The sequence below is a fragment of the Mesoplodon densirostris genome, chromosome 5 (genome assembly GCF_025265405.1).
Source record: "Mesoplodon densirostris isolate mMesDen1 chromosome 5, mMesDen1 primary haplotype, whole genome shotgun sequence".
Classification (NCBI taxonomy): domain Eukaryota; kingdom Metazoa; phylum Chordata; class Mammalia; order Artiodactyla; family Ziphiidae; genus Mesoplodon; species Mesoplodon densirostris.
The window spans coordinates 128,081,872-128,108,313 of NC_082665.1; the positions used below are offsets into that span (position 1 = coordinate 128,081,872).

Genomic DNA, 26,442 nt, shown 5'->3' on the forward strand with positions numbered 1-26,442 from the left:
CCCATTTACCATTGCAACAAAAAGAATAAAATACCTAGGAATAAACCTACCTAGGGAGACAAAAGACCTGTATGCAGAAAACTATAACACACTGATGAAAGAAATTAAAGATGATATCAACAGATGGAGAGATATACCATGTTGTTGGATTGGACGAATCAAAATTGTGAAAATGACTATACTACCCAAAGCAAACTACAGATTCAATGCAATCCCTATCAAATTACCAATGACACTGTTTACAGAACTAGAACAAAGAATCTTAAAATTTGTATGGAGATACAGAAGACCCCAAATACCCAAAGCAGTCTTGAGGGAAGAAAACGGAGCTGGAGGAAACAGACTCCCTGACTTCAAACTATACTACAAAGTTACAGTAATCAAGACAATATGGTACTGACACAAAAACAGAAACACAGATCAATGGAACAAGATAGAAAGCCCAGAGATAAACCCATGCACCCATGGTCAATTAATCTATGACAAAGGAAGCAAGGATATACAATGGAGAAAAGACAGTCTCTTCAATAAGTGGTGCTGGGAAAACTGGACAGCTACCTGTAAAAGAATGAAATTAGAACACTCCCTAACACCATACACAAAAAGAAACTCAAAATGGATTAGAGACCTAAATGTAAGACCAGACACTATAAAAGTATTAGAGGAAAATATAGGAAGAACACTCTGACCTAAATCACAGCCAGATCTTTTTTGATCCACCTCCTAGAGTAATAGAAATAAAAACAAAAATAAACAAATGGGACCTAATGAAACGTAAAAGCTTTTGCACAGAGAAGGAAACCATAAAGAAGACGAAAAGACAACCCTCAGAATGGGAGAAAATATTTGCAAATGAATCAACGGACAAAGGATTAATCTCCAAAGTATATAAACAGCTCATGCGGTTCAATATTAAAAAATCAAACAACCCTATCCAAAAATGGACAGAAGACCTAAATAGACATTTCTCCAAAGAAGATATACAGATTGCCAAGAAGTACATGAAAAGCTGCTCAACATCACTAATTATTAGAGAAATGCAAATCAGAACTACAATGAGGTATCACCTCACACCAGTGAGAAGGGGCATCATCAGAAAATCTACAAAAAACAAATGCTGGAGAGGGTGTGGAGAGAAGGGAACCCTCTTGCACTGTTGGTGGGAATGTAAATTGATACAACCACTATGGAGAACAGTATGGAGGTTCCTCAAAAAACTAAAAATAGAATTACCATATGATCCAGCAATCCCACTACTGGGAATATACCCAGAGAAAACCATAGTTCAAAAAGGCACATGCGGGCTTCCCTGGTGGCCCAGTGGTTGAGAGTCTGCCTGCCAATGCAGGGGACATGGGTTCGTGCCCCAGCCCATGAAGATGCCATATGCCGCAGAGTGGCTAGGCCCATGAGCCATGGCTGCTGAGCCTGCATGCAACAGGAGAGGCCATAACAGGGATAGGTTGGCGTACTGCAAAAAAAAAAAAAAAGTACATGCACCCCAATGTTCATCGCAGCACTATTTACAATAGCCAGGTCATGGAAGCAACCTGAATGCCCACTGACAGATGAATGGATAAAGAAGATGTGGTACATAAATACAATGGATTATTAGCCAGAAAAAGGAATGAAATTGTGTCATTTGTAGAGACGTGGATGGATCTAGAAACTGTCATACAGAGTGAAGTAAGTCAGAAAGAGAAAAACAAATATCGCATATTAACACACGTATGTGGAACCTAGAAAGGTGGTACAGATGAACCAGTTTGCAGGGAAGAAATGGAGACACAGATGTAGAGAACAAACGTATGGACACCAAGGGGGGAAAGCAGCGGTGGGTGGTGGTGGTGGGTGATGAACTGGGCAATTGGGATTGACATGTATACACTGATGTGTATAAAATTGATGACTAATAAGAAACTGCTGTATAAAAAAATAAATTAAATTAAAAAATTAAAAAAATGATTTTGCTCAATACCAAGGTAACTGAGATTCAAATGTTGCATAATTGATCTTGTCATTTTATTCAAATGTGTGCACTTTACTACTTCAATAACACCAAGAGATTTTTAAGTCCAAATATAAATATTTATTTGCAGCTTAGAGCTATAATTTATCTGGTTTGAGCTACTGGATGCTATGATGGTGCAAAGGACAGGCACAAAGTTTACATCATTGTGTTTCAAATGACCAAACTGTAGCTTGGCAAATGATACTAGATTAAAGCATCATGCATAATTATAATATGCTGGTATAATATAAGTCTGTATTAGTATGTGTGCATATAAATAGGCATATTGGTGATTTTAAAGTGGTAGCAATATAAAAATAGTTTTCTTTTGATTTTATAATCTGGAAATAAAAATAAAAAATACTGCTCAGGCTGCCTGAGTACACCACTCTGCATCTGGGGTACTAGTTCTCAAATTGGAGTTGGTGTCAAACTTCACAGAGGGCAGGGTTGTTGAGAGAGCTTCTGATATAGTAGGGCCTGACATGCAACCCAGGACCCTGTATTTCTAACAGGTCCCACATCTGATGCTACTGCTGCTGGCCTTGGCAACCACACTTTGAGATCCACTGCTCTAGAATACCTCATTTTTATTTGAAGTACACAGTAGCTAGATGTTCTCTTTTGATTCTTATTTTTTCCCCATTGTAACAATGACTTATAGAATTTGCTACCATGCTTTTATCATAATATACTTTCAATCAATCATCAGAATCATCTGAGTATTTTTTAAAAATATGAATACCTGGGCCTCACATCTGTAGGTTTAACCTGGGGCCCCATTTTCTATAGTGGTGGTTCTAAAATTTTGCTATTAGAAACAACTGGAGAGCTATTAAAAGTCCTGATGCACTGGCTGTATCCCAAGCCAATTTAGTCAGAATCTCTGGGGGTAGGACTCAGGCCTCACTAGCGCTCCAGGTGATTCCTGGGTGTGACCAATGTTGAGACCAAGCATCACGCTTGAGAACTGCTACGTTAGGGTCTGTATTCCAATGTGCACTCTATCGTTCTCTACCCAGGAGGACTGTAATCATCATGCAAACCAATCTCTCTTTTTCTTTCTCTCTTTCAGAGAGAAAGAGACCAATAGGTCTTAATCACATATTTGTATTTTCTCTATGTACATTTAAATCTCTCATTTTTAGATATTTATAAATGTTCTACCAGAAAGACATATATTTTAACCTCTATTTTAAAATAAGTCATGCTATTTTATTAGTTTATTGTAATGCCTTTAAATCCCTCACATAATGCCAAGAGGAAATAGATTTTAGTAGGAAAAAATCCTCAACAGACTTTTTTAGTCAGTTTTAAGAGCTTAGAACAGAGCTGGCCAATAGAACTTTCTAAGTTGATAGAAATTTTCTATATCTGCTCTGTCCAATATGTAGCCACTAGCCACATGTGGCTTTTGAACACAAAGTTTGGCTAGTGCACCTAAGAAACTGAACTTTAAATTTTGTTTAATTATTTTAAATTTAAATAGTCACCTGTGGCTAGTGGCTGCCTTATTGGAGAGAACAGCCTTAAACGATAAACTTAATCTAGCACAAAACCAGACTGTAATGAATATTAGGAAATATTTTCTAAACTTCTAATATTATATATATGTAATAAACTTCTAGTTTATATATGCATATCTATAGATAGATAGATACATACATACATATAATGATTCTTAAAGATATACTATGCACTAAACTGTGTTAAGGAATAAATATGCATTATTTCATTTGATTCTCATGATAAGCAGTTGGTACATTTCTTCTGTAGAGCCAGAGGATATTTTAAGCTTTTGAGCCATGTGATCTCTGTTGCAAATTTTCAATTCTGCTGCTATAGTGAAAGCATACCTAGACAATTTATATATGTGAGTGTGGCTATATACCAATACATTTTATTTATAAAATAGGCACCAGATGAGCTTTGGCCCATAGGGCTTAATTAGTAGACCCTTGTTCATGATAATTCTATAATTTTATAGCTAAAGAATTAATTACAGAAAGTGAGTACATAGTCACTCCAAACAAGGGTTTTATTTCTACTACACACACTTACTTCCATTTTCCCCTCTCTATGTCTGATTATCATTTTATTGGAACTGAAAGATGCAATTTTTTGAGATGAATTATCCATCATAAGGAACTTCTTCTCATACATTCCTTCCTGGTTATCTGTTCAGAGACAAATGTCCTTATATAATTGGTAGGCCCACTATTGTAAGGTTCTTGTAAGCTGGGACTTTATGGGGCAATTCTTGGTTCCAGCTTCTGGTCAGAAAGGAGAGTTATTACACAGCAGTTAAACATTTATGTGAGTGTATGTATATTACTGTTAAATTCAGCTATCAGATGCTGATCTGCCATGTATGTTTATTAATTTATTTAACAGAAATTAAATGCCTATTATGTTCAAGGTATAGTGCTGGTAATATTGTGGGATTCAGGGGAGTATGGTGTGATTCTTTCCAGGAAACCTAGAGTTTGAGTAGGGAAATGCAATGTTCATAAATTATTGTAAGTTGATTTAGAGAATTGGAAGCTATGTATTTCGGAGAAGCTAGAGATCAGTTTTTACTAGAATTCAATTCAATTCAATTCAATTCAATTCAATTAATGTTCACCTACTACTAAATGTCTACTTTGCCCAGAATTTTACTAGGCTACTGGCAGAATACAAAAAAAAAAAAAAAGAAAAAAGATATTTTGTTTCTTTAAGATATTAAGTAGGAAAAGCATGAATACACTCTTTAAACAACAGAATGATATTCCAAGGGTCTAGTTTCAAGAGTATTCTCTACCGTATAAAACATAGCTTGTCAAGGGAATTTATTTTATTTATATATGTGTGTATGTATGTATGTATGTATTCAGTGGCTGCATTGGGTCTTCATTGCTGCATGTGGGCTTGCAGGCTTTCTCTAGCTGCCACGAGCAGGGGTTACTCTTCATTGCCGCGTGCAGGCTTCTCATTGTGGTGGCTTCTCTTGTTTCACAGCATAGGCTCTAGGCATGTGGGCTTCAGTAGTTGTGGCACATGGTCTCAGTAGCTGTGGCACATGGGCTTTAGAGCACAGGCTCAGTAGTTGTGGCACAAGGGCTTAGTTGCTCTGCAGCATGTGGGATCTTCATGGGACTGGGATCAAACCTGTGTCCCCTGCATTGACAGGTGAATTCTTAACCACTGCACCACCAGGGAAGCCCCCCCCAAGGGAATTACAAGTAAGGAAGAAAATTGCAAAATGTAATATGAAGACACACACCCTATGGAAGGGCCAGTCTATAGGGCTAAAAAGTTTGTGTTTACACAAGAAACAATGTTATAATTTATTATCATGTGGCTATCTTAGTTTATATTATAATAGAATTTTAGGTCAAAGGGATATAACTATCACCCAGCAATCAATAGGGTCAAACACCTTCAAGTCTTGACATTGTATTATCTAAAGCAATGTCAAAATGTGTAGGGTCAACATAGATATCTTAGAACTCTTAAGATAGAACTGTATGATGCATGGGATGAAAACGTTTGCAGTAACTGTGAATAGATGAAGGAGGGGTAGGTGTTCAGTAAGTGATTATTACTGGGACAAAAGACAATTTGGTACACACCTGCTTCAAAGCACATAGGATTCAATACAGTAGAAACAATCCATTAACAGGATTGGGAACAGTAACAACTAGATACCTATCATACACACATTAATCTTTCATCCACATTTTAAAAAAACAGCCTTCTGTATATTTTTATTATTTCAGTATATTAACAATATACTTATTTCCTGTTTTTCTTCCTCTTCCTCATTTTTCTCCTTCTTACCATTCTTTTTAAATGAGCCATGCTGCCATTTTCAGGAATTGCTTGGTAATCTTATCAGACATTCTTTTTTTTTATTTGCCATTTAAGTTAATTCTAAATATACTGCCATTAATCCAAAATGTATAGTGAACATATGATGGTGAGGTAAAGCACATTATTTCACACATGTAAATCAGATGACAAGTAAAACTAATTTTCCAGCATCTGAATAGATTAGTAGAAGATGGTGTATTTTTTATCTGAATAGAGCATAGTATTCTCAATTATAGTGATACTTTCTCTAACTGCATTCTTATTTCACTGTGGACACGTTATCTGTCTGTTACATAGGAGCTCGAGGCAAACCATGCTTTCCTGAATAAAACTTTATTTTCAGAGGTAAAATTTTAGGTTCTCTCATAGTCTACAGATTACCTGAAACATGAAAATGCCACAACACATACAAGATATTTACTGGGTTTTGTTACAAGATTTAAAGTTTCCTCTAAGGTTAAAAAAGAGGAAGATTATAAAATAAGTGTTTGTTGTAGATATTTAAACTGTATTTTTCAATGCAAAACAATACTGATGACATCCTTGATGTTAAAGATGAGCTTATTACCCCTCCCTCCAGATTTTTGTTTATTTTTATTTTATATATTTTCTTTTTTTTACTTATATCAATTTTCATTCCTTTATGAAAGTCTTTTTTTAAATTGAAGTATTGTAGACTTACAGTATTATATTAGCTTCAGGTGTACAACATAGTGACTCAATATTTTTCCATATGATCACCACTTTGAATCTAGTTACCCTCTGTCACCATGCAAAGTTATGACAAGAGGAACTGTATTCAATATCTTGTAATAACCAGTAATGGAAAAGAATCTGAAAAAGAATAGATATACATATATATGTATAACTGAATCACCTTGCTGTACACCTGAAACATTGTAAATAAACTATATTTCAATCAAAAAAATTTACAAATTTTAAAAAGGTATATTTGCACAGCTTCTTCTACATAATTGTAATCACACAGCATAATTGACTGGGTGTATTTCTTAAATGAATAAATGCCTTCTATTTGCCAAAATAAATAAATAAATAAAATAGAGTGCCACAACATCAGTTCCCAAGAATTATGAAGAAAATGGGATTCATTTTATCTTCATTTCAGTTGGAGTTCACTATTATTTTTTTAAATGGAAAGTGCTTGTTTTCCCTCCTACAATAGTTATGTGCTGCATAACAATGCTTTGAGGGACCCAGACATTATACAAACTCATTAGCACATAGATTAAGGCAACAGAAAGAGATTACTTTATCATCTCATTTAAAGACTATCATTCCCGTGCTAATGGGTAGGTGTATTTTGGTAGGGCAGAGGTGCACTGTCAAATAGTATAACATTCAGATGAGACCCGAAACCCTCTTCAGAGGCAATATGCACACATTCTATTGTCCATTTCCCCAACATATAGTCATCAACTTATGTTTTTTTATTATTATTATAGTTATTGTTATTAATTGTAATGTCCATAGAAACTATCACAAACCTTCACATCAAATATCTCTTCAACAGGTGACATCCCCACATCCCACAAAGGTGTCTTTCTTAAAGTAGGAATATATATTACATTTGGAGAGCAAGCCTGATATTGTCAGGTTTGAAGGTCAGCAAAATCTACCTACTTGAATAAGTACTATAAAAACTATATTCTGAGGGATTAATAATGAATAATTGACAAGCTAAATACAGGCTTAAGAAGTATTACATGTTCTTAATGATACAGTTCAGATGCACTCGTAAGTGAAAAAGACTGTAATATCCTTAGTTTTTAATGCCATAAAAGAAGAAAATTAAATATTTTACGCATTATAATTTGTTAATGTCATCGATTTTGAGTCCAGATTAGATTCTTATACCATAAAACAGAAATTTAAGCCTAGAACCAACCTAAGATATTATTTAAATACACTTCTTGCCCGAGGAGTATTAAAAGCTGTTCAATAAAATAGTTATGAGTCTCTTAAAAAGAGAATTGCAACTTAGCATTAGGGAAAATTTTTCTTTAATTTAGATGAAAACAGATAAGCTCAAAAGTGGTAAAAGAAGGTTTGTAAGTAAAGATGATAAAACAAACAAACAAACAAACAAACAGTGCTTTTATATACTGTTGTGGAATTAAAACAAAGTCAAGTGTACAGAATATACATACCCAGTTTTAAATATGAACAGGTAAAAATCTTGGAAGCTATATCTATTGACCTTACAGTAAGAAAAACGCTGAGCAAACTGAAATTCAATGACTTTTCTTAGATCCACATCAGAAATGAGGTTACAGGGAAAACCACCACACTCAAATCTAGAGAGACAGGTAAATACAGAGAGTGACAACTGCAGACACCTTATCCCTACAGCCAGTAACTGATAAGAGAATTTAAATGGCAATTTGATGAATTGCTGGAGGCTTAGCTTGGACTAGTTAGGAAGTTAAAGAGTTTGGGGGGTTGAGTTTTAAGACGGAGCTCCCACACTCATGAGTTTTACCTCTAAGAATTTCATTGGTTTCTCAAAAATGAAGATTGGAAAAAAATCTATTCTTGTGTTAGGCAGATAGAGGTGAAAACTGTCAACTTTGAAATACTTCTAGGGTATTCTCCAGTAAAAACACCTACCATTCCAGTCAGGGTCTTATCTGGCTTGAGAAAGTGACAATTAAATAACTCCAGGACACTCTAGCCTTCCTGTTCCACCTAATAGAAGGAAAAATAAAAGGTCTAAGGAATTCTTCTGAAGGTCACAGCCCAGGGACTCAGGCCAATTAAAAAACTGAGATTTAATCAGAAGATTAAAGAATGCTTCTCCTCCCCCACATTACACACTACATCAACAGGGCTTCAGGATAACAGGGGAGTACAAGGGAGAGAGCTGCAAGACACATGCTCTATTTAAGAAGGACTTCTTAGGGAACCCCAAGATATAAATGAAGAATAAAAAAGAAAACTAAAGGAAATGAAGCCTACAGCTATGGCAAATATTAAACATAGCTCAGCTTCTAGCCAAATTAACATAAAACCTCACACTAAATGCCTCATTATCTCAGTGAGTACAACCAGAAACATTATGTTCAGAATTCAACAAAAAAATTACAAAGTATATTAAAAGACAGGAGAAAAAACAGTTTGAAGAGACAAAGCAAATGTCAGAACCAGATTCAGGTATAACACCTATTCTGGAATTATCATACAGGGAAATTAAAAAATTATGGTTAATATATTAAGTGTTATACTTGGAAGAGCAGACCACATGCAAGAGCAGATGGATAATGTAAGCAGAGAAATGAAAACTCTAAGACAGAATTAAAAATATGTTAGAAAAAACATAAAATGGAAAAGAAGAATACTTGTACAGGGGTTGTCAGTAGGCTGGGCAAACTAAAAGATGTGTCAGAAATTTCCTAACTTCAAATACAAAGAGAAAAAATAGAATGGAAAAAAAAGGGAATATCCAAAAACCATGGAAAAATTACAAAAGTCATATATATAATGCAAATAACAGAAGAAGAGAGAACAAAGAAGAAAAACTATTTGAATTACTAATAGCTAGACATTTTCCAAAATTAATGAGAAACACCAAAATATAGATCTAGGAAGCTCAGAAAATACCAAGCAGTATACTTAGCAAACAAAGGGAAAATAATTACATGTAGGCATACCATGTTCAAACTGCAAAAAAATAAAGGCAAAGAAAAAACTGAAGAAGCTAGTGGTGGGGAGAAAACACCTTACTTGTAGAGGAACAGATAATAATTACATCACACTTCTCATCATAAACCTCACACAAGCAAGAAGAGGGTCAAGTAAAATTTTTAACTATTGAATAAATCCAACACAGAATTCTGTACCAGTGAAATTATCCTTTGAAATGTATGGAGAAACAAACAAAAAAAAAACTAAAGGAATTTTTTGCCAACAGACATTTCATGTAAGAAATGTTAAAAGAAGTTCTTCAGAGAGAAGGAAAATTATATAGCTCAGAAACTCAGATCTACATAAAGAAAGGAAGAAGGTTAGAGAAGGAATAAATGAAAATAAAATAAAATATTTTCTTATTCTTAATTACTCTAACAGATAATAATTTTTCAGAGTAATAATAGTAAGAATGTATTTGTTGATTTTGGCTTAAGAATAACTGAAATAAATAAGAGCTGTGTCATATGAGATGGGAGAGAGGATTTGGGAGTGTTATAAGTACTTACACTACTGTGACATGGTATAGTGTTACTTGAAAGTGGACTTGGATTAGTTGTTAATGTATATGTGTATTGCATGAATAAATTTTAAAAAGAAGTATAATTGATATGCAAGGAGAGAATATCATATAAGACTATATAGAAGACTCAGTTAAAACCAGAAAAGGCAGAAAAACAGTGGAAGGCATAAAATAAAAAAAAGAACAAAGGTAGTGAATAGAAAAATGTTACAAATATGGTAGATATAATCCAACTACATCAGTAAGCTATATCAATAGTCACTTTGAATGTAAATCACCTAAATAAACAAATTAAAAGATAAAAACTGTCAGTGGATAAAGGAATACTCAATTATATTTTGTCTTCAGTAAAACCATTTTAAATGTAAAGACACAGAAAGATTAAAAGCAAAGGGACAGAGAAAGATATACCATACAAACACTAATCAAAAGAAAGCTGAAGTACCTTTATTAACTTCAGACAAAGCATACTTCAGAGCAAGAAAACTTATCAGGGATAAAGAGGGTCATTACATTATGCTAAAAGGGTCAATCCTCCAAGAGGAAATAGCAATCCTTCATGTTTATGTGACTAACAACTGAGCATCAAAATATGCGAGACAAAAACTGATAGAATTTCAAGGAGAAATAGAAACACCCACTATTATAATTGGAGACTTCAACACTCCTCTAAAAGTGACTGACAGATCCAGCAGGCAGAAAATCAGTAAGTACATAGAACAGCACCATAATTCAACTGTGTCTAACTGTTATTTAGAAGATTCTTCATCCTAAAACAGTAGAATATGTACTCTTCTCAAGCTCTCGTGGAATATTCACCAAGCAACCATATTTTGAGCCATAAAACACAACTTAACCAAACTTAGAGGAATAAATATCATACAAAGCATGCTTTCAGACCACAATGGAATTAAACTAGGTATGAATAACAGAAATATAGATGAAAAATCTTAAAATAGTTGAGGATTAAGTCACATGCTTCTAAACAACACATGGGTCAAAGAACGAGAAGTCTTAAGAGAAAAAAATAAATTGTGAAATAAATAAAAATAAATTGATCACAATGTGAGATACAGCAAAAGTAGTGTTCAGAGAGAAATTTATAGCATTGAATGTATACATTAGAAAAGAAGAAAAATCTAAATTTAATTATCTAATCTTCCAGTTTAGGAAGCTAGGAAGGAGGGACAATGTAACACTAAAACAAGTAGAAAAAGAAAAATAATAAAAATTAGAAGAGAAATCAATGACATTGAAAACAGGAAATCAATAGAGAAAATCAACAAAACTGAAACTTGGTTCTTTGACAACAGCATTACAATCGGTAAACCTCTAGCCAGGCTAGCCAGGAAAAAAAGAGAGGAGACACAAATTCCCATTATCAGAAATAGGAGGGCTGTCACTACTGACCCTACAGATATTAACATGAAAATAAAGGAATATGATGAACAACTCTATGCCCACAAATTTGATAAGCTAGATGAAATGTATCAATTTATTGAAAGACATACATGACCAAAAAGCCCACAAAGAGAAATGGATCTGCTAACCAAGCCTATATAAATTAAAGAAATTGAATAAATAATCAACTTTCCAAAAAGAAAGCAACATGCTCAGATGGGTTCACTGGTGAAAGTTACCAAACACTTAAGAAAGAAATAATTCCAGTATTCTATAATTTCTTCTGGAGAATAGAAACAGAAGGAAAAACCCTAACTCATTTTTTATGACAAACATTTCCCTAACACCAAAACCAGACAATGACATAAGCAAGAAAAACTATAGATAAATATCTCTGATAAAAGTAGCTGCAAAAAATTTCAGAAACATTAGCAACTTAAATCCAACAACATATAAAAATAATTATATGTTATGACCAAATGAGATTTGGTCTAGGTATACAAGACTGGTTTGACATTCAAAATCAATGTATATAATCTATTGCATCAACAGGCCATAGAAGAAAAATCACATGATCATATCAAAAAATGCAGAAAAGCATTTAAAAAATACAACATCCATTCATAAAACATTTCAGCAAACTTGAAATAGAGAGGAACTTCTTCAACTTGATAACATCTACAAAAAACCCTACAATTAACATCAGACTTAATGGTGAGAAAGGATGGTGAGCTTAATGGGTAGCTTTTCTGCTAAGATCAGGAACAAGGCAAGTATGTCCCTTTTCCCCACTTCCATTCAATTGGTAAATACTGGCAGGCCTAGCTAATGTAATGAGACAAGAAAAGGAAATAAAGTGTATACAAATTGGAGGGAAGAAACAAAACTTTCTTAATTTACAGATGACATGGCTGTATATGTAGGAAGTCCTAAGGAATTGACAAAAACAAAACAAAACAAAAACAACAACAAACTCTTAGAACTAATTAGCAATTACAGCAGGGTTACAGGATACAAGGGTAATATATTGATACAAGAGCCATTAGCTTTCCTATACACCAGAAAGAAACAGTTGGAATTTTAAATTAAAACACAGTACCATTTACATTAGCAACAAGAACAACAAGAACAAAGAAATACACAAGTATAAAACTAACAATATGTACAGGATCTGTATGAGGAAGATTACAATCTCTGATGAAAGAAAAGAAAAAAATATCTACATAAATGGAGAGATATTTCATGTTTATGGACAGGAAGACTCAATATTGTTAAGATGTCATTTCTTTCTTCTTTTTTTTTTTTTTGCCATGCCACCAAAGATAACATAGGAGAAAATGTAGGTGATTGTAGATATGGAGATTAAATTTTAGGTACCAAAAGCATGATTCATGAAAGAAAAAAATAGCTTGGATTTTGTTAAAATTAAAAATGTCTGCTGTTGGGCTTCCCTGGTGGTGCAGTGGTTGAGAGTCTGCCTGCCGATGCAGGTTCATGGCAGGTTCATGCCCCAGTCTGGGAAGATCCCACATGCTGTGGAGCGGCTGGGACTGTGAGCCATGGCCGCTGAGCCTGCGCATCCAGAGCCTGTGCTCCACAACGGGAGAGGCCACAACAGTGAGAGGCCCGTGTACCTCAAAAAAAAAAAAAAAAAAAAAAAAGTCCGCTGTTTAAAATATACTGTTAAGAGAATTAAAAGATGAGCCACAAACTGGGAGAAGATATTTTCAAAACACCTATCTGTTAAAGGATTTGTATCCAAATACACAAAGAACTTTTAAAATTCAACAATAAGAAAACAAATAAACTGATTAAAAATGCACAAAAGATCTGAACAGACATCTCAATAGAGAAGGTATACAGATGTTAAATAAGTGTATGAAAAGCAGTGAATATCACATGTCACTAGGAAATTGCAAATTAAAACCACAGTGAGATACCACTACACACCTATTATCATGGCTAAAAATCCCAAAATCTGACAATACCAAATGCTGGTGAGAATGTGGAGCAAAAAGAACCCATTGCTGGTGGGAATGTGAAATGTACAGTCATGTTGTAAGTTTGGTAGTTTCTTACAAAGCTAAATACAGTCTTTACCATATGATCCAGCAATCACACGCCTATATATTGACCCAGTTGAATTGAAAACTTATGTCCATACAAAAACCTGCACACAACTTTGTTAATAACCACAAAAATCTGTAAGTTACCAAGATGTCCTTCAAGAGGTGAATTCATAGGCAAACTGTGGTGGTTCCATACAATGGAATATTACTCAGTAAATAAAAGAAATGAAATATTAAGCCATTAAAAATACAGAGGAAACTTACATGCATATTGCTAAATGAAAGAAGCCAGTCTAAAAAGACTACATCTTGCATGATCCCAACTATATGGCATTCTTTTTAAAAAAAGGCTAAAACTATAGAGACAGTAAAAAGAAAAGTGGTTACTAGAAATTCACAGGAAGGTGAGGACAGATGAATAAGTGAAACACAGGGAATTTTTAAGGTGATGAAACCATCTGTGTGATACTGTAATGGTGAATACATGTCTTGCATTTGTCAACACCCATAGAACTGTGGGTCATAGAGTGAACCTTAATGTACACTGTGGACTTCAGTTAGTAGCAGTGTATCAACTTTGGTCCATTAACTGTAACAAAGTATTATAATGATACAATAGGTTAATAATAGGGCAAATTGTCTATGTGTGTAGAGGGAGGATATTTGGGAATTTGCTACACTATCTGCTCAGTGGTTCTACGAACCTAAAACTTCTAGAAAGTAAAGTCTACTAATATAAAAACTACATTAAGTATTGTCAAGTTAAAATTTAAAATGGCTACTAATAACCCCAATGAAAAATCTTTTAACCATATATATATTGTTATATCATTGACCCTTGGACAGATGAGGGGGTTAAGGGTGTCTGTTCTCCAAATTGTCCAAAATCCCCATTATTAACTGGACAGTTGGCCCTCCATATCCGTAATTCCACATTTGTGGAGTCAACCAACTATGGAAGATGTAGTAGCATAGTATGTATTTATTGAAAAAAAAATCCATGTATAAGTAGACCCTTGCAGTTCAAACCCATGTTCTTCAAGGGTCAACTGTATATACATAAAAATATATTATGATTATACTTGTATACCATGAATATATATACCATTACCCCCCTCTGTGAGCTACATGTTAGCATTTGCTAGCACATGTTCTTAGAGTAGTCCTTATGTCTGCCTTTTCTTTCCCATCCTTGAGGGCAATGCCTTTTTCTATTGTATTCATTGTTCTGATCTCATCATTTTAAACAATGCCTGCCATGTAGTAGGTACCCAATAACTACCTGTTGAGCAGATCAATATGTGAAGAAATGAATAAGTATCATGATTAGCAATCTAGTAAATGTTTATATCTTCTATTACATCTATGTACCTTTGTGAGAGATTTAATTTGATTAAAGTAGCAATTGCAACCAAGTATTTTTTAAACTAAACTTAGAAACAGATTTTGAAATTATGCCATTTAGATTAATGGTAATTATTTTGATAACATATTTTTCTTATATAACATATATACAACACATATATTAAAATATGTTTTTATATCATCCTATTTAATGCCCATATTTGAAGATGTTTATGTACATTGTTATCAGAGTAGGAGATTATTTATGTCATAAGTACATAGATATACACATAACATAAAAACAGTATATAAATTTACTGATATTGATGCATGATTAAATATATTTGGAGATAGCTGGACAGCCTTAACAAGGTTTGGTTTTATTCGAGTGTGTTTGAAGTTGCATTTTCCCATAGTGCATGCTATCCTAGGGTGTAAACTCTTTGAGGGCAAGAATTATCTTTCATCATATGTATATTCCTAACACAATGCACAACTGGAACTCAATATATATGTTTTTTGAAATAATGAACTCTATTGAATTGAAAATACTGAAGACATTGTACATAATCAAATTAGAATATATTGGTCTTATTCAAAAACAACACATCCATAGGGACAGGGGTTTAAAACTTACAGCACTTAATCTAGAAGTCATCTAATTTTATGATTTTCCATACCATCCCTGTAAACTTAGAATGGTTTCCATACCTCAGTGAAGTATTACTAACCAGACCCTGAGGCCATGATGAAGTTTTTGCTTTCAGTGGGTAGTAAAAATGGCCTGAGAGAAATAGTTTGCAGACTTGCAAATCTAAAGTTATGAAAGAGTAGAAACATCACAAAACTTAACATTAAATCTTCAGGAAATTTCACAGCCACTACCATCCTGCCTTGTTAACACAGTTTCTTTAAAGATGTAATTGGATCCATATAATTCAGAGTATCGAGGGTATACAGCTGATAATGTTGGTATTAAGAATAGAGGATGCCTGCAGAACAGTTTTAACTTCTATTTACAGTTGAATGGCTGTCCTGTGCATTCAAGACTGGATGACACAATTGTTACCTCTATTTCCTACCAGTTGATTTGTGTAAAAGGAGAACATAGATCCAGGTCAAATCAAGGTCACTACAACACACATTTAGTCTCATTCCCTCTTTTAAAGTTTATCTGTAACTCTCGCCGCCGACGGCCTGTCTCATCTCTCTCTAGCTGTGCCGCTGCCCCAGAAATGCTTCGATTGCCCACAATCCTTCGCCAGATTAGGCCAGTGTCCAGGGCACTGGCTCCTCATCTCACTCGGGCTTATGCCAAAGATGTAAAATTTGGTGCAGATGCCCGAGCCTTAATGCTTCAAGGTGTAGACCTTTTAGCTGATGCTGTAGCCATTACTATGGGGTCAAAGGGAAGGATGGTGATTATTGAACAGAGTTGGGGAAGTCCCAAAGTGACAAAAGATGGTGTGACTGTTGCAAAGTCCATTGACTTAAAAGATAAATATAAAAATATTGGTGCGAAAATCATTCAAGATGTTGCCAATAACACAAACGAAGAGGCTGGGGATGGCACCACTACTGCTACTGTGCTGGCACGCTCCATTGTCAAGGAAGGCTTTGAGAAGATTAACAAAGGTGCTAATCCAGTGGAAATCAGGAGAGGTGTGATGTTAGCTGTTGATGCTGTAATTGCTGAACTTAAGAAGCAGCCTAAACCTGTGACAACCCCGGAAGAGATCGCCCAGGTTGCTACGATTTCTGCAAATGGAGACAAAGAAATCGGCAACATCATTTCTGATGTGATGAAAAAGTTTGGAAGAAAGGGTGTTATCACAGTAAAGGATGGAAAAACACTGAATGATGAATTAGAAATTATTGAAGGCATGAAGTTTGATAGAGGGTATATCTCTCCATACTTTATTAATACATCAAAAGGTCAGAAATGTGAATTCCAAGATGCCTATGTTCTGTTAAGTGAAAAGAAAATTTCTAGTGTCCAGTCCATTGTTCCTGCTCTTGAAATAGCCAATGTTCACTGTAAGCCCTTGGTCATAATTGCTGAAGATGTTGATGGAGAAGATCTAAGTACACTCGTTTTGAATAGGCTGAAAGTTGGTCTTCAGGTTGTAGCAGTCAAAGCTCCAGGTTTTGGTGACAATAGAAAGAACCAGCTTAAAGACATGGCTATTGCTACTGGTGGTGCAGTATTTGGAGAAGAAGGACTAACACTAAATCTTGAAGACGTTCAGCCTCATGACTTAGGAAAAGTTGGAAAGGTCATTGTGACCAAAGATGATGCCATGCTCTTGAAAGGAAAAGGTGATAAGGCTCAAATTGAAAAGTGTATTCAAAAATCATCGAGGAGTTAGATATTACAACTAGTGAATATGAAAAGGAAAAATTGAATGAACGTCTGGCAAAACTCTCAGATGGTGTTGCTGTGCTAAAGGTTGGTGGGGCAAGTGATGTTGAAGTGAATGAAAAGAAAGACAGAGTTACAGATGCCCTTAATGCTACACGAGCTACTGTTGAAGAAGGCATTGTTTTGGGAGGGGGCTGTGCCCTGCTTCGGTGCCTTCCAGCCTTGGATTCAGTAACTCCAGCTAATGAAGATCAAAAAATTGGTATAGAAATTATTTTAAAAAACTCTCAAAATTCCTGCAATGACCATTGCTAAGAATGCAGGTGTCAAAGGATCATTGATAGTTGAGAAAATTTTTCAAAGTTCTTCAGAAGTTGGTTATGATGCTATGCTTGGAGAATTTGTGAATATGGTGGAAAAAGGAATCATGGATCCAACTAAGGTTGTAAGAACTGCATTACTGGATGCTGCTGGAGTGGCCTCTCTGTTAACTACAGCAGAAGTTGTAGTCACAGAAATTCCTACAGAAGAGAGGTATCCTGGAATGGGCGGAATGGGTGGCATGGGAGGTGGCATGGGAGGTGGCATGGGAGGTGTCATGTTCTAATTCCTAGAATAGGGCTTTACCATCATTCATGAGCTGTGAGAGGAAGCGTGAGGTGGTGTTCCTCACCAATAATTTTGAGAGGTCAGTTGAAGGAGGTGACTGAAGAAAAGGCTGGCTGAGGTTTACGAAAATCACTATAACCGTCAGTTACTGGTTTCAGTTGACAACATAGAATGGTTTACTGCTGTCATTGTTCATGCCTACAGATAATTTATTTTGTATTTTTGAATAAAGACATTTGTACATTCCTGGTAAATGAGTATAAGAGCCATGCACCAATGTACTGCTTTCAACTTAAATCACTGAGGCATTTTTACTACTATTCTGTTAAAATCAGGATTTTAGTGATTGCCATCAACAGATGAGGAGTTATGAAGCAGCCTTTCTGTGGAGAGTAAGAATAATTGTGTACAGAGTAGAGCAATATCCAATTATGTGACAACCTTTGTGTAATAAAAATTGTTTAAAGTTAAAAAAAATAAAAATAAAAATAAAGTTTATCTGTATTTGTATCTAATGGATCTTGATACTTTTAAATATGTATTGGACTGAAAACATACATATATGAGGTAGACAGCTAGATGATGGAAAGAGAATGCTGTGGTTTATGAACACAGACATGTGCATTTGTGTGTTCATGAAACACACACATGTAAGCACATCTTACATATGTTATGCATATTACATATGTCATAACACTCAAAGTCACAGTGAACCCATGAGGTATACATTTTTAAATTTAGTTAACTGATGAACTAATCTCCTAAATCTGAACGATCCAAAGGCACACAGCTAGCAAGTGTCAAAGCCAAGATATACCCTCAACTCTTTGCTTTTTCCTCACATATATTACCCTGGTCCATATATTTCTACTTGTGAAATATACCATGTTTATTACTTATTTCTACCTATGAAATAAACCATGGTTGCATACCTTTCACACTTTTCTCGTTCTCATCCTCCCAACAGATCACAGCTTCCTACATTTCTTCCTTCATTGTATTTCTCGTATCCATTCATTCCTTTTGGATCCCACTTTAGTCACTCTAGTTTAGACTCTTTTCACTTCATAGCTTGAATATTCAACTGTATTCCTGCTTCAGTATAGCCCTCCTAAAGTTGCCAAATGTAGCATCCCTCAATACCACTTCAAGCCTGTTGCTCACCAGCTAAAACCCCCATGTTCTTCAAGATCTCACCCTCCAAACTTATTTTCTGAAGGCATGTGATCCGCTCCACTGTGAAGTGGTCTTGATGGCACCCTATGATTCTAATCTCATCTTTGCTCAGAGATCCTCGTACATGCAACGTCCTCTCGCTTCCCACTCGGCCAGCTCAAATCCAGTCCAGCCTTTGATCCCCAACTCTGGGTCCACTCTGAGTACCAGCAGCTGTGTCATCATCACTGTTGTATCATCCTGCCATCATCATCATCCACATTCTATTTGTACAGACAATAATAGCATTGCTCCTCAACGAGTAAATCCTGTGAGACCCTGGCCGTTTAGCTAACCACTTCATACTGCTCTACAATAAAATAATGATGGAAATTAAAAGAAAGCATTTTAAACCTTGGCATCAATGTAACAGTTCTATGACATGCAAATGTGGAGTTTTAAAAGTATCCATTCTCGATGGACCGGTAATGAAAAACCAAGAAATAAAAAAGGAAGATTCTTCATCAAACATGGTTTGAGAAGTGTTGCTTTATAGTCTTTCAAAACATTTTCACACATAACATAGCATTCAATTTATGCTGAGATATTAAGAATTCATACTCTTGTCATCTTATAAATGTGAAAAAAGCAAAAAACTGAGGCACAGAGAACATATGTGATTTGCCAAAATGCATATCTTGTTAGTGGTCAAACTTTTTATTCCAAATCTGGTGATCCTTCCTCTTTGTTCTATTACTTATTTCTAGGGACACTGCACAGTGATGGATCGCCTTCTGCCTGGACAAAATGGGTAGACAAAGTAATTTACCATGGACCACTGAAGATCCCCTGGACACCTAAATAAGTTTCATCTATCAATACAGATTAATCAAGCATTGGTCTTCAAGAAAAATGAGAGTAAAATATACACTTATTCTTTCTTTTCATTCATTCATCCTTTCAATTAACTAACACTTGTTACATTTATTGAACACCTACTATATCTCAGGCATTGTGCCCAGCTGGGTATATATGAAGAGCAAAATAGCTGTTCTACAATGAGTCATAGGTAGAAAATAACATAGGAGTTTGGAAAAGTTTTCTCATATTTCATGTAATTTTTGGTACCATTTGGAATCATTGGAAACTCAAGTTTCCTGTTTCATAGTACAAAAAGCTCTGAAAGGATTCCATCTAATGTGGAATAAAATTCTGCACAGCTACACCCTGCTGCAAGTTACTCAGCTTTAGCTTCTGTCTAAATGTTCTTCCTTTCTCTAATTGCTTTCTTCAGGATTGCTAATCTTCCAAAGAATCATTGTTTACATTATGCCTTTGCCCATTAACTAGAGCAGCATTTTTTCCCCACCCTTTTCCCACTCTAAGGAAGGATTCAGAGCAACTGTTCACACCATTAAAGCTCAGTTTAATTTCTACAATCCATTTGCATTTGCAGTAAAACACCATGACTGTGGACTCCTGGAGGGTTTTATGTGCCATGGGATCAGGTTTGTTCTGCTGCCCTGTGTGACCTGTAGAGGAAGAAGGCAAAGGCTTACCTTATGGGGCACCAAAGCACTCAGATTCCATAAGCAAGGTCATTTTGGATGTTCTGTTTGCATAGGAATAAGTATTATAATAACTACCTTCTGTGAAGCTGAGAATCAACCCAGCAAACACTGTACCCAAATACCTATTGCAGCCCACAGTCAGGTCTCAAAAGCACAGTGGCTCAGAATTTTGATCCACTAAGGAAATCAATTCAAGAGCAGATGCCCTCAATCTATGACCCATTCTCTGAGCCTGTGATTCTAGGTAGCATGCACATTCCCAGAAACGTGTTAGATTCGAAGGATGACAGTGGTGTCACACAGACTTTAGTAGTTATTGAAAGTTAATTAATTTAACCTGACCTTTCCCTAGAACTATAAGGCACAATAGACTACTAGTGATAATTGATTCTGGAGAGCCTCCGAAATGGTTCAAGGAAAACACAGCTGTGCTGTGTAACAGTTCTTGTTTGCTCTGGATTATAAACTATTTTTAGTACTTAGTTAATAAAGCTGATTTTCTTAAGAGGCCTGCAGGGGAATGCATGAGCTGCAGTGTCAGATGCTGTTGGAATCGGGATTTGCAATGGATGAACCTACGAAAATTAACTCCACCAATGCCGCTTAATTTTTAGAGCTGAGGCATTGGTGTGCCTGCTTGTGGAAATATTTAATGGAGGTAGTTGTAGTCCATTTCATGGTTTCCCAAAATAAACCTACTTTTGAAGTCGTAGACAGACTCGTTAAAATCTATCCGCCTTTTCTTTATTTTATGCATCTTAATTATAACAGCAATAAGTGAAGATTTCAGAATATAATGATAAGCAACACATATAAAGTGCTCCTTATAAATGCTTTACATGTATTTTTCCATTTTAAGATATTCATCTTTCCCCATTTTGGCATCTTTGAATTTGATGATGTATCATAATAGCACATCTTAGAAGTGATGGCATCTTAGGTTCAGTAATCTTCTAAGAAACTTTCTTAAGGAGGTACTGTTTTGAGTCCCATCTCATATTTGAGGAAACCAAAGCACAGGGAGATCTTAAGTAACTTATTCAATGTGATATATCTAGCAAATAGCGGAACTGTGATTTAAATGTAGGGCCTCCCTGGTGGCGCAAGTGGTTGAGAGTCCGCCTGCCGATGCAGGGGATGCGGGTTCGTGCCCCGGTCTGGGAGGATCCCATGTGCCGTGGAGCGGCTGGGCCCGTGGGCCATGGCCGCTGGGCCTGCGCGTCCGGAGCCTGCACGTCCGGAGCCTGTGCTCCGCAACGGGGGAGGCCACAACAGTGAGAGGCCCGCATACCGCAAAAAATAAAAAATAAAAAAAAATAAATAAATGTAAGCAATTGGTTCCAGATTCAATTCTTAATTACTGTGAGATGTCTCATGGACCCATTTAGATATGATTCAAGTGCCATTTGAACAAGACCATTTCATAAGAAACTACCACTATCAGTTTCATGTATATCCCATCGGCATGAAGAAGGCATTAATATGTATAAAATAGAAAATACAGAGTATTCTGTGTGTTTTTATAGAAGAATGTATCATACTGTGCAAATATTTATCTTTTGCTTTCATTATCCAATAATAGTTTTTGCATGGGGTCCTTTAACTTAACTTCCCTCCTAACTGATATATAATATTGCACTACATGAATTGACATATAAGTGATTTTCATGTTTACACTATTATAAACAGCCCTGTATGAAACATTTCAATGTTCTTATCTAAACAAATTATTGTCTAGATAGATACCAAGAATTGTAATTACTGGGTCATGGATACCCTTCTATTTGCTTTTTAGAAGATTTAAATATTTTAGCTATAACACACCATATCTGTTATATTGCATTTTGTTCCTAAGACCAGTAAATTATTTGCAGCTATATATTAAAGCAGTTATTTCTTAAACTCCTTTGAAGTGCTTCTCTGTGTTATGCAGAGAATCCTTTGGAATACCATTTTTATTTAGGTTCATACACACCCTAAATATATTTTGCATGAAGAACTCCATCTATTTGGAGAGCAGAGGGCTAGGACAAGACTTGCTTCCAAGAATAGTTCTCCTGTGATATCCTATCAGAATGACAACAGGTGCCCCTGTTATTTTTCATCATTCAAACTCCTCTCAAATTTGTAAAACATGTCAAGACAGCGACAGTTTGCTTGTTAAAAATGACACTAATGAGAAATCAAATGATATGATAATTTACCTTATTGGATCAAAAAAATCATAAATAGGGAAAAAAAGAGTCCTGTTTGTCATATTCTTTCAGCACAAGGAGTGTAGTGCTCTTGACTCCAAAGTGTTTGTTTTCGTGAGTGATTTCAGCACAACTGCAGTGTCATCTGAATGACAGAATGTGTGTTCACGAGAGGATGTGCAGGATCCTGTTTATTGCCATCTCTGGGATTAGATGCTTGCTCTCTGCTACCTCTGCAGATGCTTCTTGTCTTTATTCTTAATATAGTTGTTCAGCATTAAGCAAAGTTATGTCATCATAAGCCCTCATAGGAGGAGCAGGACTGTAATCTTGAAATGGTGTAGGCTTTTGTGTATTAGCTGATCAGCTCTACACCAACATTTCTTCAGAGGCAGGAAGCTATTAAGATGAATTTATTAACTGAAGTATCAAGTCCTTCACACACTCTCTAAATACAACACTTGGCTCACAGGTGCTGTGACACACAGAAGCACTTCAGTGAAAAAAATAGTCACATGGTTTAAGAATCACTAAACATAAAACAAATAGCTGTCTCTGAGCCACTGGGTGCTGCATGTAAAAGGGCCCCAGAGGGTCCTCATTTGGAAAGTTGCTTACAGACTTCAGTATCAGAGAATCATGAATACAGGAGCCTTTATTTGGTTTCATAATGTGATCCCTCTTTCTCTTAAAATGGACAGAGGGGATTTGAGGTGACAATCTTTCTTTCTTCTTAATGTTTTCACCTTTCATGGGAAACAAAGTAGAAGTAGGTGAGCAAGCCCTTCCCCATACTCCCCTGAACCCTTACATCAGTCTACTTTGCTTTGACCAAATTGGCATTCCCTGGTGGTCCAGCGGTAAGGACTCTGTGCTTTCACTGCCAGGGCCCAGGTTCGATCCCTGGTCAGGGAACTAAGATCCTGCGAGCTGCATGGCGTGGCCAAAAATAAATAAATACATAAATAAAGCTAATAAATAATCTTTAAAAATGTAAAAATGTGATGGCTATGCAAATAATGTGTAAATCAAACCATGGAAAGTGCTTCAAATGGGCATGTGGCTTTCAACCACAGCGTTCTTTCAAGGCTCCAGAAGTATAAAAATGACTATAGCGGAGGAATTTTGCTACTTCAGATGTGGTCTGAAAAAGCAGCATCAGGCTCACCTGTGAGCTTGTTAGACCTCCAGAAGCTCTGGCCCTGTTCCAGAATTCATAAATCAGGATTTCCACTTTAACAAGATCCCCTGATTCTCATATATTAAAGTTTGAGAAACATAGCTCTATACCATGGAGTCAGGAATAATTTTGTTTTTAATTTTTATTAGACCAAGTACATGAGCAGTGGCAACACTGTGTTTTGCTTAGCCAATTATGTGGACTTTCTTAATAAAAGGCACAGTTACTTGGAAACTTTCCCAGTTTCTCCACTTTGTCCTCAAAAAAAAGTGTGCAGGGGCCTTTAGGTGAAGGTAAAGAGTGATTAGGAAAACCGTGCTTATAGTGTTTACATTTAGAATATTTACTTTGAAGAATGGACTACAGTTGAACACTATTTAACAGAACACTCCTTTAAAGATTCTTCTGGAATAATATTACTTATGATTATTTGGAGGTGACAGACTTATGCTATGTCTCCTACCACATTAAAAAAATGTCATGAGAAAACACCATACATCATTTATGGGTTAGTCTGTATGTGTAAAAGATCATTATCTCACCCTTTTGTCTAGATTATGACAATGTGTTAGCAGTCTGTCTTCCCATCAAGAACCCTACTTTTTAATTTTATAATCATTTGTTCTACAAGAATTAATCCATGGGGGAAAAGTCAAATTGATTTTAAAGCTAGAAACATGTATTAGTATCATTTAAAATAATTTCTTTATCTTTAGAAATATACTAAGGGAGTTTGGGATTGACATGTACACACTGCTATATTTAAAATGGATAGGCAACAAGAACCTACTGTATAGCACAGGGAACTCTGCTCAATATTATGTAGCAACCTAAATGGGAAAGGAATTTGAAAAAGAATAGATAAATGTATCTACATAACTGAATCACTTTGCTGTACACCTGAAACTAACACAACATTGTAAATCAACTATATTCTAATATAAAATAAAAAGTTATAAAAAGGGCTTCCCTGGTGGCGCAGTGGTTAAGAATCTGCCTGCCAATGCAGGGGACACGGGTTCGAGCCCTGGTCTGGGAAGATCCCACATGCCGCAGACCAACTGGGCCTGTGAGCCACAACTACTGAGCCTGCGCGTCTGGAGCCTGTGCTCCGCAACAAGAGAGGCCGCAATAGTGAGAGGCCCACGCACTGCGATGAAGAGTGGTCCCCGCTTGCCACAACTAGAGGAAGCCCTCTCACAGAAACTAAGACCCAACAGAGCAAAAATAAAATAAATAAAAATTAATAAACTCCTACCCCCAACATCTTCTTAAAAAAAAAAGTTAAAAAAAATATACTAACAAACTCCTTTTTCCTCCATGAAACAAAAAATAAACCTTTTCTAATGAGACAATATCTAGCCAAACTGACCATGTCACTTACATACTCTAAATCTTCATTTTCCTATCTATAGAACAAGAAGGTTTTATCTGACCACGAGGTTTTATAATATACAGATATAAAAGAATTATGATTATATGATTCTACCATTTATTTTCACTCATGCTATTTCATGGTATGAAGGAACACATACAGTTTAGCAGACTTTGCCAAGATTCCTGAAACCTGAAAAGGTGCAAGTTTAAATAAATTTGCTAGAAATTATGAGAATTGGGTTGTAGTGATACACGATGCTTTCTGCAAAGCAAAATAAAGCATATTGACTAGAGAAATGAAGGTCATTTCATTTTGATTGTATTTCATCAAATTGTTGCACCTAAAAGGGTAGAATTTATATATGTGGAAACCGTGATTGTTTATTGATGCAATGCATTTCTAACACCATCTTTGAGGTGCTCTCAGCAGCTAATGTAGGCTGAACCACAGGTAAGAACAATTGGTCTCAGATTGAGATGCGCTACGCCATCTCACCCATTTCCCCGATCCTCAGCAGGAAATCGTAGCTACGAAGTCAAATTTCTTGTCTTTCAAAGGGAATCAATTCATGCATGATTTTATGGTATCCTTAGTGCATGTCAATGGGTTATGCTAAGACTTTCAGTGTTGGTGTGTAACACAAGACACACAGTCATGATGCAGGGGGTCCACAGAGGGGTAAGGAAAACTGAGGGTTGGTTACCTGATTGCTTGTTACCATTTTGCAAGAAAAAAATTAAGATTACTAAATTAAACACTTAGTACACCTATTACTGTGAGTTCTATTTCATATTATTTGGGAAAAATATAATTTACCCATGCAAAACTGACACTGTCATTTGTATATGTACAGGCAGTCTATAAGTTATGAACACAGTGTTCTAAAAATGACCTTTTGAAGTTGGTTTTTTGTACCCTGAGATTTATTTTCCATAGAAGTAGTGTTTTATATTATAATTTTATTCTCTGGTCAAATTAGAAAATCCTTTTCAACTCAGAATGTTGCTAAACTGAAATTATCAGGCATTTGGTACAGTGTGCCTTGAAAATCAGTAGACGACTCTGAAAGCAGCTTTGCCAAAGTAAA

General features: G+C 35.6%; 1 protein-coding gene and 1 pseudogene across 1 annotated transcript in view; one reads left to right on the forward strand and one right to left on the reverse strand.

The window, feature by feature from the left end:
• Positions 1-26,442, reverse strand: part of ZNF385D (zinc finger protein 385D) — a 953,368-nt gene that overhangs the window by 472,726 nt on the left and 454,200 nt on the right. The window lies entirely within an intron of this gene.
• On the forward strand, positions 16,104-17,874 carry LOC132491042 (60 kDa heat shock protein, mitochondrial-like; annotated as a pseudogene).